The sequence below is a fragment of the Stomoxys calcitrans genome, chromosome 4, assembly GCF_963082655.1.
Source record: "Stomoxys calcitrans chromosome 4, idStoCalc2.1, whole genome shotgun sequence".
Taxonomy (NCBI): Eukaryota; Metazoa; Arthropoda; class Insecta; order Diptera; family Muscidae; genus Stomoxys; species Stomoxys calcitrans.
Window position 1 is genome coordinate 145065162 of NC_081555.1, and position 13701 is coordinate 145078862.

General features: G+C 36.4%; 1 protein-coding gene across 1 annotated transcript in view; it reads right to left on the reverse strand.

The window, feature by feature from the left end:
- The window catches only part of LOC106091643 (uncharacterized), a 739869-nt gene extending 726700 nt beyond the window's left edge, over window positions 1–13169 (reverse strand). The window contains exon 1 of the mRNA XM_059366171.1: window positions 12796–13169. The gene's annotated coding sequence lies outside the window, so the exon portion shown is untranslated. The remainder of the gene's footprint in view (window positions 1–12795) is intronic.
- Between the last annotated feature and the right edge of the window lie 532 nt (window positions 13170–13701).

A 13701-nucleotide genomic window follows, 5' to 3' on the forward strand; every position in this document is an offset into this window, starting at 1 on the left:
TTCAGCGAAATCTGACCATAAATGTGGCTTTTATGGGCCTTAGACCCTAAATCGGAGGATCGGTCTATATGGCAGCTATATCCAAATCTGGACCGATCTGAGCCAAATTGACAAAGGATGTTGAAGGGCCTAACACAACTCACTGCCCCAAATTTCAACAAAATCGGATAATAAATGTAGCTTTTATGGGCCTAAGACCCTAAATCGGCGGATCGGTCTATATGGGGGCTATATCAAGATATAGTCCGATATAGCCCATCTTCGAACTTAACCTGCTTATGGACAAAAAAAGAATCTGTGCAAAATTTCAGCTCAATATCTCTGTTTTTAAAGACTGTAGCGTGATTTCAACAGACAGACGGACAGACGGACAGACGGACGGACATGGCTAGATCGTCTTAGATTTTTACGTTGATCAAGAATATATATACTTTATAGGGTCGGAAATGGATATTTCGATGTGTTGCAAACGGAATGACAAAATGAATATACCCCCATCCTTCGGTGGTGGGTATAAAAATAAATACCAAGGAAAAGAAATATTAAAAAATAAATTTAAATAAAAACAAGTAAACAGGCATTAAGTTCGGCCGGGCCGTCACAATCCGATGACAATTGGATAACTTATGTACCCACATTCACCAGTGAATTCTTTTTATATATAAAAATCAATTTGTGTTTGTTTGTATCTTTGTGTGTTCCTTATAGACTCAGAAACGGCTGAAGCGATTTTCTTGAAATTTCCACAGATGGTGACCCCGTGGTGAAAATAGGATACTACATTTTTTGATATCTGAAGGGGGGGGCGGACCCTCCTCCTTACCCTAATTTTCAGAAACGCCAGATCTGGGAGATGGGTGGTGCGATTTAAACACAATTTTGTGTGCTCCCATATAGTATCCTAAAAATAAAAATATGGTATCCAAATTTCGGATGGGGTACCTAGGGGGGCTGCCCCACCCTAAAACCTACCAAACATATATTTAGACCAATCACGACAATATGGGACTCAAATGAAAGGTATTTCGGATAATAAAACGTATCTGATATCCAATTGTCCGACCAAGTGCTAGGGGGACCACCCCAAGCCCCAAAACACTCCTAAATCGAACATATTTACCGTCCATGGCAATATGGGACTCAAATGAAAGGTATTTGCGAGTAGAATACGAATCTGATATCCAAATGTGGGACCACGTTTCTGGGGGGTGGACCCCACGTTTCTGGAGGTAGCAAGAATTGATACCCATTTTCGGGACCATTTTTCTGGGGGTCTACCCATTTCCCAAAATACCCCACAAACAGAAATTTTTAGTGACCATCGCAATATGAGGCTCAAATAAAAGTATTTGGGGGTAAAATACGAATTTGATATCCAAATGTAGGGCCATCTCCCCTTTCCCAAAACATACCCAAAGGGAAAAAAATTTCGACCATGCCAATATGTGGCTCAAATGAAAGGTATTCGAGACTAGAAAACGAATTTGATAACCTATTTTGGGGCCATGTGTTTGGGAGACGCCGCAGCCTGTAAGCTCCTTTTAAGCTAATGGCAATGTGGGGTTTAAATTCATGGTATTTGAGAGAAGAGCACCATGGTGATATTTTTTCAGGGCCAAGTATCTGGGGGACCAACATCCAAACTCAAATTCGTTGACCAGTAAAGATCGTATGGGATTCAGATAAAGTCTAAAATATTGTTAAACTGTTAGTCAAGTTAGCATGGCATTTCACTAAAAGATCTTTAGTTGTCGAAAATAAATATTCCAAGGAAACTTTTGTTCCATATGAAGTAAAAGAAGGCGCAGCGGAGCGGGCCCGGGTCAGCTAGTAAGGTATATATATTCTTGATCAGCGTAAAAATCTAAGACGATCTAGACATGACCGTCCGTCTATCCGTCTGTCTGTTGAAATCACGCTACAGTCTTCAAAAATAGAGATATTGAGATGAAACTTTGCACAGATTCTTTTTTGTCCATAAGCAGGTTAAGTTCGAAGATGGGCTATCTCGGACTATATCTTGATAAAGCCCCATATAGACCGATCCGCCGATTTAGGGTTTTAGGCCCATAAAAGCCACATTTTTCATCCGATTTTGCCGAAATTTAAGACAATGAGTTGTGCTAGGACACTCGATATCTTCCATTAATAAGGCCTAAATCGGTCCAGATTTGGATATAGCTGCCATATAGACCGATCTCTCGATTTAAGGTTTTGGGCCCATAAAAGGCGCATTTATTGTCCGATTTTGCTGAAATTTATGACAGTGGGTTGGGTTAGACCCCTCAACATCTTTCTTCGATTTGATCGAGATCGGTCCAGATTTGGATATAGCTGCCATATAGACCGATCTCTCATTTTTAGGTTTTGGGGCCTTAAAAGGCGCATTTTTTGTCCGAAATCGCTGAAATTTGGGACAACGACTTGTGTTAGGCTCTTCGACGTCCTTCCTCAATTTGACCCAGGTTGGTTCAGATTTGAATATAGCTGCCATATAAACCGATCTTGGGTCTTGACTTCTTGAGCCTCTAGAGGGCTCAATTCTCGTCCGATTTGACTGAAATTTTGCACGTAGTATCATCATTGTCAATGACTATGTTAAGTATGATTAAAATCGGTTCATAATCTGGTATAGCTGTCATATAAACCGATCTTGGATCTTGTCTTCTTGTGCCAATAGACCGAGCAATTCTCATCCGATTTGGCTGAACTTTTGCATAAGGTGTTTTGTTATGACTTCCAATAACTGTGCTAAGTATGGCGCAAATCAGTACATAACCTGATATAGCTGCCATATAAACCGATCTGGGATCCTGACTTCTTGAGCCTATAGAGTGCGCAATTATCATCCAATTTAGTTGAAATTTTGTACAACGGCTTCTCTCATGACCTTCAACATACGTGTCTAATATAGATTGAATCGATCAATAGCTTGATACAGCTCCCATATAAACTGATCTCCCGATTTTGCTTCTTGAGCCTCTACAAGGCGCAATTCTTATCCGAATAAACGGAAATATTTCACAATGACTACTACAATGTTCTGCATTCATTTATGGTCCGAATCGGACTATAACTTGATATAGCTCCAATAACATAACTGTTCTTATTCAATATTCTCTGTTTGTCTAAAAAGAGATACCGCGCATAGAATTCGACAAATGCGATCCATGGTGGAGGTTATATTTGATTCGGCCCGGCCGAACTTAGCACGCTCTTACTTGTTACATTTGGCATATATATATATATGAATTAGAGCGAATTGAATTCAAAATTGTGTGTTATTCCATTTCTTTACCCACCTCCATAGGATGGGGTGTAAAAATCTAATCATTCAGTTTGTAACACCTCGAAATATTGATCTAGGACCCAATAAAGTATATATATTTTTGATCTTCTCTACAACCTGAGTCGATCTTGCCATGCCAGTCGTCCACCCGTCCGTTTGTCGAAATCATGATAGCGGTCGAACGCGTAAAGCTAGCCCCTTGATTTTACAGATACTTAATATTGATGTAGGTTTATTGGGGATTGCAAATGAGCCATATCGGTTCAGATTTGGATATAGCTCCTGTATAAACCGATCTCCTGATTTGATTTCTTTAGCCCATGGAAGCCGCAATTTTTTTCCGATTTAGCTGAAATTTTGTACGAAGTGTTTTGTTATGACTTCCAACAACTGTGCAAAGTTCAGTCCATATCGGTCAAGAAACTGATAAAGCTCCCATATAAAACGATCACCTGATTTGAATTCTTGAGCCGCTGGAAGCAGCAATTTTTGTCCGACTTGGCTGAAATTGAGTATGTAATGTTCTGTTATGAACTCCAACAACCGTGCCAGGTACGGTCCAAATCGGTCATTCTTGTTCAGTTACTAGAAGCCTTAATTATTGAATATTGACAGAAATTGGGCATGTAGAATTAAATTATGCCCTGCAACTAAATTTATTTTGTATACATTTTTAGCAGAATCAATGGTGGTGGGTTGCCAAGGTTCGGCCCGGCTGAACTTAGCACGTTTTTACTTGCTCAGATATTTTCGCTAAAAATTTTATGCAACCAAATTTAAATTTAACTCCTGGCTAATATTTCACTTTGATATCGTATCAAAATTTTTTTAACAAGAATTTTTTTTTTTTTTTTCGACTAACAAATTAATTGAATTTTCGCTAAAAGAAATAACCATGCTTTTTTTGGCATGACGTTATGTCATATAATTAAATATATTAAAACAGGTCATCTGGCACTGAGTAAATGGAATTCGGCTCCCATATTGTTCAACAGAATTTCATTAGTTTATTAAATAAAATCATTTTCAGAATTTTAACAACTTTTCCCATTTCACTTTTACGAGTTGAAATGAGTTAAAATTTTATTTGACTTCAACGATAATGCCACACAAAGGCGTCAATTCGAAGAAGTGAAATACACTTCATTTCCAAGAGAGATATAAATAAACATTTTGATAGGAAGTTTGGAGCGAGCAGTAAAAGCAAAGCACTTCTTGTATTAATTTTCGGGGAAATTATTTAACTACAAATTAACAACACTCAAGAAATATATTCCTTGCAAAGTAACCTTGAATAAACTAAATGAATAAATAACTTACATCAGCGTACTATTATTGCAGCTGCAGTTTGATAAATCAAACTCCATTTAAATTGTCTGTTAAAAATGTTTAATTGTAATTCCTCTAAAGACCCACTTTCATTGGCATCATCTTGGAAGACAAAATTTTTTTAAAAAATATTTCTTAAAAAAATATATCTCTGAACAAAAAATTTTTTTAATAAAACTAATAACAAGTAAAACGGCGTTAAGTTCGGCCGGGCGGAACTTTGGATACCCACCACCTCGGGTATATCTGTAAACCACCTTTCATCAAAATCCGGTGAAAATTGCATACCTTATGTCCCATAGCAGTTATATTGAAATATGATCCGATTTGGACCAAATACTAATCAAGATATGATAAAGTCGCCACCGTTTTTATACCCTTGAAAAAAATCGGTCCAGATTTAGAAGTAGCTCCCATATATATGTTTCATCCGATGTGACCTTTTTAAGCTGTAGAAGCCACAATTTTGGTCCGATCCTTACAAAATTTGGCAGGAGGTGTTTTTTTTAACGACTTAAGTTGCTTGCAAAATTTTATTGAAATCGGTCCAGATTTAGATATAGTTCCCATATATATCTTTCATCCGATATGCCCTTTTAAGGCGGTAGGGGCCACAATTTTGGTGCGATCTCTACCAAATTTGGCACGAAGTGCTTTTTGTCACGTCCCAACATGTGTGCAAAATTGCATCTAAATCAGTTCAGATTTAGATATAGCTCCCATATATAACTTTCGTCCGATTTGACCTATTAAGGTTGTAGAAGGCACAATTTTGGTGCGATCTCTACAAAATTGAGCACGAAGTGCTTTTTGTGAAGTCCCAATATGTATGCAAAATTTCATCATATTCGGATCAGATTTATATGTAGCTCCCATACATATCTTTCATCCGAGATGGACTTTTAAGGCTGTAGCAGGCACAATTTTGGTCCGATCTTTACAAAATTTGGCATGGATCGTTTTATTCAACGTCATCATATGTGTGCAAAGTTCCATAGCAATCGGTTCAGATTACGATATAGCTCCCATATATATTTTTCATCCGATATGGCCTTTTGAGGCTGTAGAAGCCACAATTTTGGTCCGATCTCTACAAAAATTTTCATGAAATTTCATCAAAATCGATTTAGATGAAACTCCCCTACATATCTTTTATGCGTTTCGACTTTTAAGGCTATAGAAGCCACAATTTTCGTACCATGGTCAGAAAATCGTATAAGGTTCTATTCGATATTTTAATAGGTATGCAAAATTAAAGTTTGACTAAATTTGGATATAAGTGCTATCTATTAAAAGTATTCAGTATACTCGGTGGTGTAGGGTATTATATAGTCGGCTCCGCCCGACTTTTACCCTTCCTTACTGGTATTTTTTTGGAATTTTTCTCTCTTGCTGCTTAATGTTGGTTAGTTGTTCACTTCATTTCACATTGTTTACTTCTTTTTGCTTATTTTGCCTTTTTACACCATTGCTTTTGTAATGCTCCCAATTTGAAACGTGACTTACTTTTAACCATACCACATTTCATCGCAAGATGCATTTACACAGAGGGTGTCAAGAAACAAACGAAAAGTACAAAAATAACATAGGCAAAGATAAACAACAAACAATATTGTAGACTTTTTTTTGACGCTTTCCGTATATCCCGAGTAGCATAGTAATTAATAATGTTTGTTTTTCATTTTTTTTTTTGCAATTTCTAACTTAATTTAAAAATGATTTATTAATCCATAATTAGTAAAAGTCATTAAATGACTATATTTTTCGCTATTTCATTGTATTCGCTGGATCAATTTAATTAACATCGCTTTAACTGGATTTTAATTAAGATGGATTGGAATTATCATACTGTTGAGTAGTGATAAAAATATGGAACGGTAAATTTGAATGCATTGCAATTGGCAGGGAGAGTATTATTAATGAGATAGCTAAAAATATAGAGCTCATAATTGTAACATGTTGAAATGTGATTATGATTGGAGTATAGCAAAAGCAATGTGCTGCTAAAGGAGTGATAATCATAGCCAACCAAATGATATCCATCATCCTTGGGAGATGGCTGCTAAACAAAAATTTGTCTAAATCGGTTAACCCATTCTCAAGTTGTGATATTTTGGATAAATACAATTTATTAAGGTTTAGATATTCTCTTCTCTTTGTATGGAACCTACTCTACATTCGATGAAGTAAAAGAAAAATCGGGTCTATACGGGTCAAAATCTCAGCCAAATCAGACAAAAATTGCGCCTTGTAAGGACTCAAGAAGTCAAATCGAGAGATCGGTTTATATGGGAGCTAAATCAGGTTATAAGCCGAATTGAAACGTACTTGGCACAGTTGTTGGAAGTCATAACAAAACACTACGTGCAAAATTTCATCCAAATCGGACAAAAATTGCAGCTTCCATGGGCTGAAGAAATCAAATCAAGGGATGGGTTTATATGGGAGCCATATCAAAATCTGTCCCCATTGACCTACATCGATATTGGGTATCTGTTAAAATTTTCAAGAGGCTGGCTTTACGAGTTCGACCTCTATTGTGTTTCCGACAGACGGACGATCGGATGGACGGATGGTCAGATGGACGGACGGTCTAATGGACGGACGGTCGAATGGACGGACGGCCGGATGGACGGCCAGATGGACGGCTGGATGGACGGCCGGATGGACGGCTGGATGGACGGCCGGATGGACGGCTGGATGGACGGACGGTCATGGCTAGATCGACTCAGAATGTCGAGAAGATCAAGAATACATATACTTTAGACGAATATTTCGAGGTGTTATAAGGGAACGACTAGATTAGTATATCCCCATCCTATGGTGGTGGGTATAAAAATCAGTAGATTTACATATAGAATTTAAAAAATCATTGGAAGTCATGAGAGGTTCGGGCCGCATGGGACGGCCCGATGGCTACTTAAACTCAAATTTTAATACCATATTCGTATTCTACTCTCCAATACCTTTCATTTGATACCTATATTGTCTCGATCGGTTCACTTTTGATTTTGGGTTGTGTTTTGAGGGGAGGGGGAGGGTCCGTTCCCCTTTCTAACATATCTGCAAAATTTCATCATAATCGGTTCAGTTTACTATATAGCTATGTATTGCCCGTTTTGCAATGATATAGGCATAGTAGCTAAAATTTTCAACAGATCTGCACAGAATTTCGCACGAATTGTTTTTCACCTGATTTTTACATATCGCAAAACTTCATCACAATCGGTTCAGATTTAGATATAGTTCCCTTATATATGTATCGCCCGATTTGAAATTGAATGGCCGCAGTACCTACAACTTTCAATCGATCAGCACAAAATTTGGCAAGGACTGTTTTGTCACCGATTTTAATATGTTTGCAAATTTTCATCCAAATCGGTTCGGATTTAGATATAGCTCCCATATATATGTATTGCCCGATTTGAACTTAAATGGCCGTAGTACCTACAATTTTTTAACCAATCTGCACAAAATTTCGCACGGACTGTTTCGTTACTGATTTAACAATTTTTGCAAATTTTCATCCAAATCGGTTCAGATTTAGATATAGGTCCCATATATATGTATCGCCCGATTTTCAATTAAATGGCGGCAGTATCTACAATTTTTAACCGATCTGCACAAAACTTGGCACGGACTGTTTTGTCAACGATTTTAACATGTTTGCAAATTTTCAATCAAATCGGTTCAGATTTAGATATAGCTCTCATATATATGTATCGCCCGATTTGAACTTAAATGGCCGTAGTAGCTACAATTTTCAATCAATCTGCAGAAAATTTCGCAGGGACTGTTTCGTTACTGATTTAACCATTTTTTCAAAATTTCATCAAAATCGGTTCAGATTTAGATATAGCTCCCATATATATGTATCGCCCGATTTGAACTTAAATGGCCGTAGTAGCTACAATTTTCAACCAATTTGGACTGTTTCGTTACTGATTTAACCATTTTTGCAAAATTTCATCAAAATCGGTTCAGATTTGGATGTAGATACCATACATATTTATCGCCAGATTTTGACTTATATGGCCGAAGTAACAACAATTTTCAAACCATCTGTTTAATAGTCGGTTTAGATTTACATATAGCTCTCATATACATAAATATTTGTATATTGCTCGAATTTATAATTTTAGGGTAGGAGTAGGGTATTATATAGTCGGCTCCGCCCGACTTTTGCCTTTCCTTACTGGTTGTTACTACAATAGTTCTAGTCCATACTATCCCACTCTGCAACGGTAGATACATGTATTTCTATTAGGAACCCCTGTAGCCACTTTAAAAGGTCACTTAACATTGAACTTAATTTGAACTGGGAGGCACAGACAACTTTTAACTAAGTAATTGGGGCAAAGTCATTTATAGCCTTATCAAGTCAATATCTAAAACACGCTATTTCAAATTACTCAATTACCACTTGATAAATTTATACCAGTAACTGTGACATGGTGATAAACAACCATCATACATATCATAGTAAAATCTATTCTACATTAAATTGGGGTATAATTTGGGGAAAACAAAAACATATTTTAGGGGATGATTTACTTTGGAATGTCCAGCACTAACAACCTGCCTCCCCAATTTGTAACAGTACTCTAACGCATTAAGTAAAACATGTCAAAGAACAAATTTAAGTAGAATAAAAGCCCATTTAAAAAGGCCTTGCCCTTCTTTTCAGCTCATTTAGGGTCTAACCTGGCCAGGACCCTTTTGTTTTATTGACATTTCTTTCGCCCCTTTTGAACAAGAAAACTTTAATTTAGGCTTTAAATATGAACGACAACAAATCAGACAAACCAACTTGTAATGTCATTAATTAGAAAGTGTATCTATCCCCCCCTTTATTTGTTACGACTTTTTGCCTTCTACTTAGCTGAGCTGTTTTAGGCTAGGGGTTATGGTTGCTCCCCCTTTGCTACTGCTTTGAGTTAACAAAAATAAACAATCATTAACTACAATGACTTAAACCTTGCTGTCTCCTTTCTTCCCTTCTTCCTTACTTTTGGCATATATGCATGGGGTTTTGTATATGTATTGCCAAATATTTCTAAAGGATAATTAATTATGTAAAATGTTGTTTAACCTTTTTTCATACCCACCACCGTAGGATAGGGGGTATATTCGTTTGATCATTCCGTTTGCAACACATCGAAATAACAATTTCCGACCCTACAAGGTAGAAGAATTTCGGATCGTCGTAAAACTCTAAGACGATTTAACAATGTCCGTGTATCTGTCCCTCCGTCTGTTTTAATCACTCTACAGCCTTTAAAAATTGGGATATTGAGCGGAAATTTGGCACCGATACGTCTTTTTGATGCACGCTGGTTAAGTTGTTGCACGGGCCAAATCGGACCATATTTGGATATAGCTGGTATATAGACCGATTTTCCGATAAAGGAACGAATGCCCATAAAAACTTTATTATACCCTCCACCATGGGATGGGGGTATACTAATTCCGTCATTCTGTTTGTAACTACTAGAAATATTCATCGGGGAACCCTAAAAAGTATATGTATTCCTGATCGTCGTGACATTTTAGGTCGATTTAGCCATGTCCATCCGTCTGTCTGTCGAAAGCACGCTAACTTTCAAAGGAGTAAAGCTAGCCGCTTGAAATTTTGCATTAATACTTTTTATTAGTGTAGGTCGGTTGGGATTGTAAATGGGCCATATCGGTCCACGTTTGGATATAGCTGCCATATAAACCGATCTTGGGTCTTGACTTCTTGAGCCTCTAGAGGGCTATATTCTCTTCCGATTTGACTGAAACTTTGCACGTAGTGTTTTGGTACAATTCCAACAACTTTGTTAAGTATGATTCAAATCGGTTCATAATATGGTATAGCTGTCATATAAACCGATCTTGGATCTTGACTTCTTAAGCCGCTAGAGGCCGCAATTCCTATCTGATTTGGCTAAAATTTTGAATGACATATTTTATTATGACTTTCAATAACTGTGCTAAATTGGATTGAAATCGGTCTATAACCTGATATAGCTGCCATGAACCGATCTTGGGTCTTGACTTCTTGAGCTTCTATTTTACTTCTTGAGCCCCCAAAGGGCGCAATTCTTATTCGAATTGGCTGACATTTAACACAGGTCTCTAACATAAAATTTAATTGTGGTCCAAATCGGACCATATCTTGATATCGCTCTAATAGCAGATCAAATCTTTACTTTTATCCTTTTTATACCCTCCACCATAGGATATGGGTATATTCATTTTGTCATTCCGTTTACAACACATCGAAATATCCATTTCCGACCCTATAAAGTATATATATTCTTGATCAGCGTAAAAGTCTAAGTAGACATGTCCGATATTGAGCTGAAACTTTGCACAGATTCTCTTTTTCTCCATAAGCAGGTTAAGTTCGAAGATGGGCTATATCGGACTTTATCTTCATATAACCCCCATATAGACTGATCCACCGATTATGGGTCTTAGGCCCATAAAAGCCACATTTATTATCCGATTTTGCCGAAATTTGGGAGAGTGAGTAATGTTAAGCCCTTCGATATCCTTTGTCAATTTGGTTTAAATCGGTCCAGATTTGGATATAGCTGCCATATAGACCGATCCGCCGATTTAGGGTCTTAGGCCCATAAAAGCTACATCTAGTATCCGATTTTGTTGAAATTTGGGACGGTGAGTTGTGTTAGGCCCTTTGACATCCTTCGTCAATTTGGCTCAGATCGGTTTACATTTGGATATAGCAGTCATATAGACCGATCCTCCGATTTATGGTCTTAGGCCCATAAAAACCTCAATTATTATCTGATTTTGCTGAAATTTTAGACAATGAGTTGCGTTAGATCCTTCGACATCCTTCGTCAATTTGGCTCAAATCGGTTTAGATTTGGATATAGCTGCCATATAGACCGATCCTCCGGTTTAGGGTCTTAGGCCCACAAAAGCCACATTTATTATCCAATTTTGCTGAAATTCGGGACAGTGAATTGTGTAAGGCGCATCGATATCCTTTGTTAAGATCGGTCCAGATTTGGATATATCTGCCATATAGACCGATATCTAGGTTTTAGGTTCTGGGGCCATAAAAGTCGCATTTATTGTCCGATGTCGCTGAAATTTTAGACAGTGAGTTTGGTTAGGCTCTTCGACGTCCTTCTTCAATTTTGCCCAGATCGGTCCAGATTTGAATATAGCTGCCATGTAGACCGATATCTCGATTTAAAGTCTTGGTCCCATAAAAAGCGCATATATAATCCGATTTCACTGAAATTTGACACAGTAACTTATGTTAGGTTTTTCGACATCGGTGTCGTATATAGTTCAGAAAGGTTTATTTTTAGATATAGCTAGTGTACTTATTAGTATATGGTCCAACTCGGAACTTATTTTGATATAACTGATATGGGACATAAGGTATGAAATTTTAATTTTGATGAAAGATGGTTTACATATATTCCCGAGATGGTGGGTATCCAAAGTTCGGCCCGGCCGAACTTAACACCTTTTTACTTGTTTTTTAACCGATTTCGTTTAAATTTGGAATAATGCGCAGTTTGAAGCCTCCCACCATTCGACCCAAATATGGTCTAGATCGAACTACATTTAGATATAGACCGATCTGCCGATAAAGGGTCTGGAGCCTATAAAAGCTTTATTTATTACCCGATTGCGCTGAAATTTGAAACAGTGGGTTATTTTAGGCCTCCCGGCATCTGAACTAAATATGGTTCAGATCGGAGTATATGAAGATATAGCTACCATATAGACCGATCTCCCGATTAAGGGTCTGAAGCCCATAAAAGCTTTATTTTTTAACCGATTTAGTTGAAATTTGGAATAGTGCGAAGATCGAACCATATTTAGATACAGCTGCCATATAGACCGATCTGCCGATAAGGGGACTGAAGCCCATAAAAGCTTTATTCATTACCCGATTTCACTGAAATTTGAAACAGTGGGTTTTTCTGAGCCTCACGATATCCGACTTTATTTGGTTCAGATCGGTTTATAATTGGATATATCTGCCAAAAAGACCAATATTTTGTTCTACAAAATTGAAAAGTGAATCCAATTTTCACCGGATTGTCATGAAGTGGGATTTACATATACATCCGAGGTGGTGGGTATCCAAAGTTCGGCCCTGCCGAACTTAATGCCTTTTTATTTGTTTCTTTTTTTGTACCTACCTTTTGGTGTTGTTGCTCGAGTTAAAGATGAATGAATGTTTGTTTAGGTATAGAAATCCACAACAAATATATGACACGATTCGTTAACAGCACATTGGAGTTGAACTATAGACACAGTTTGGGCATTTCTTTTTTTTTTTTTTTTGTAAGGGGAAACACTTTACTTTTGGTTAGTTTTGTTATTTTTTAATCTATACAGAATTTGTTGATTTTTTTCGGGTTAAACAAGTTTTTTCTTTGCTTTGGAAATTTTATTTTTGATTTTTCAGATTTTTTTCTGAGATTTTTTTAACATATTTTTTCTGGCATTTTAGATTTCTTTGGTGTTTGTATTTTTGTTCAACTTTACTGGGTTTTCTTTAGCATTATGCACTTTATTTATTTTATTTATTTATTTTTTTATTGTTTTGTTTTTCACAATTTCTGGGATTTTTAAAATTTTCTGGGATTTTCTTTTTTTTTTTTGTTTTTGAGTGAAAATTAAATTTTTTTTGTTAATGATCCATTTTTTCACCAGTTTTAATAGGTTCTCATTGTTATTAAACACTCACGAAAACAAAAAAATTTTTTAAAATTTTTTTTGCAATTTTTGTTGAATTTCTGCGTATTTTTTTGTTCATTTAACCCTTCTTCAAAATTTTTAAAAATATTTTTTTTATATTTTTTTAATGATCAATGTTTTAGTTATTTTTAAAAGTTTTTCAGGATTATTTTTCTTGGTTTAAAAGTGGAATATTATTTGTCGCGTTTATTAATTAATTTATTTTTTTTTTTTTAAATTTATTTCAATAATCTGATGGTCTTGTTTTTAGAAAACATTTTCCACATTTAAGCTGTTTAATATTTTCAAGATTTCGTTTTCGTTTTTTGGATTTTTTGAGACTATTTTTACATATTTTTGGATTT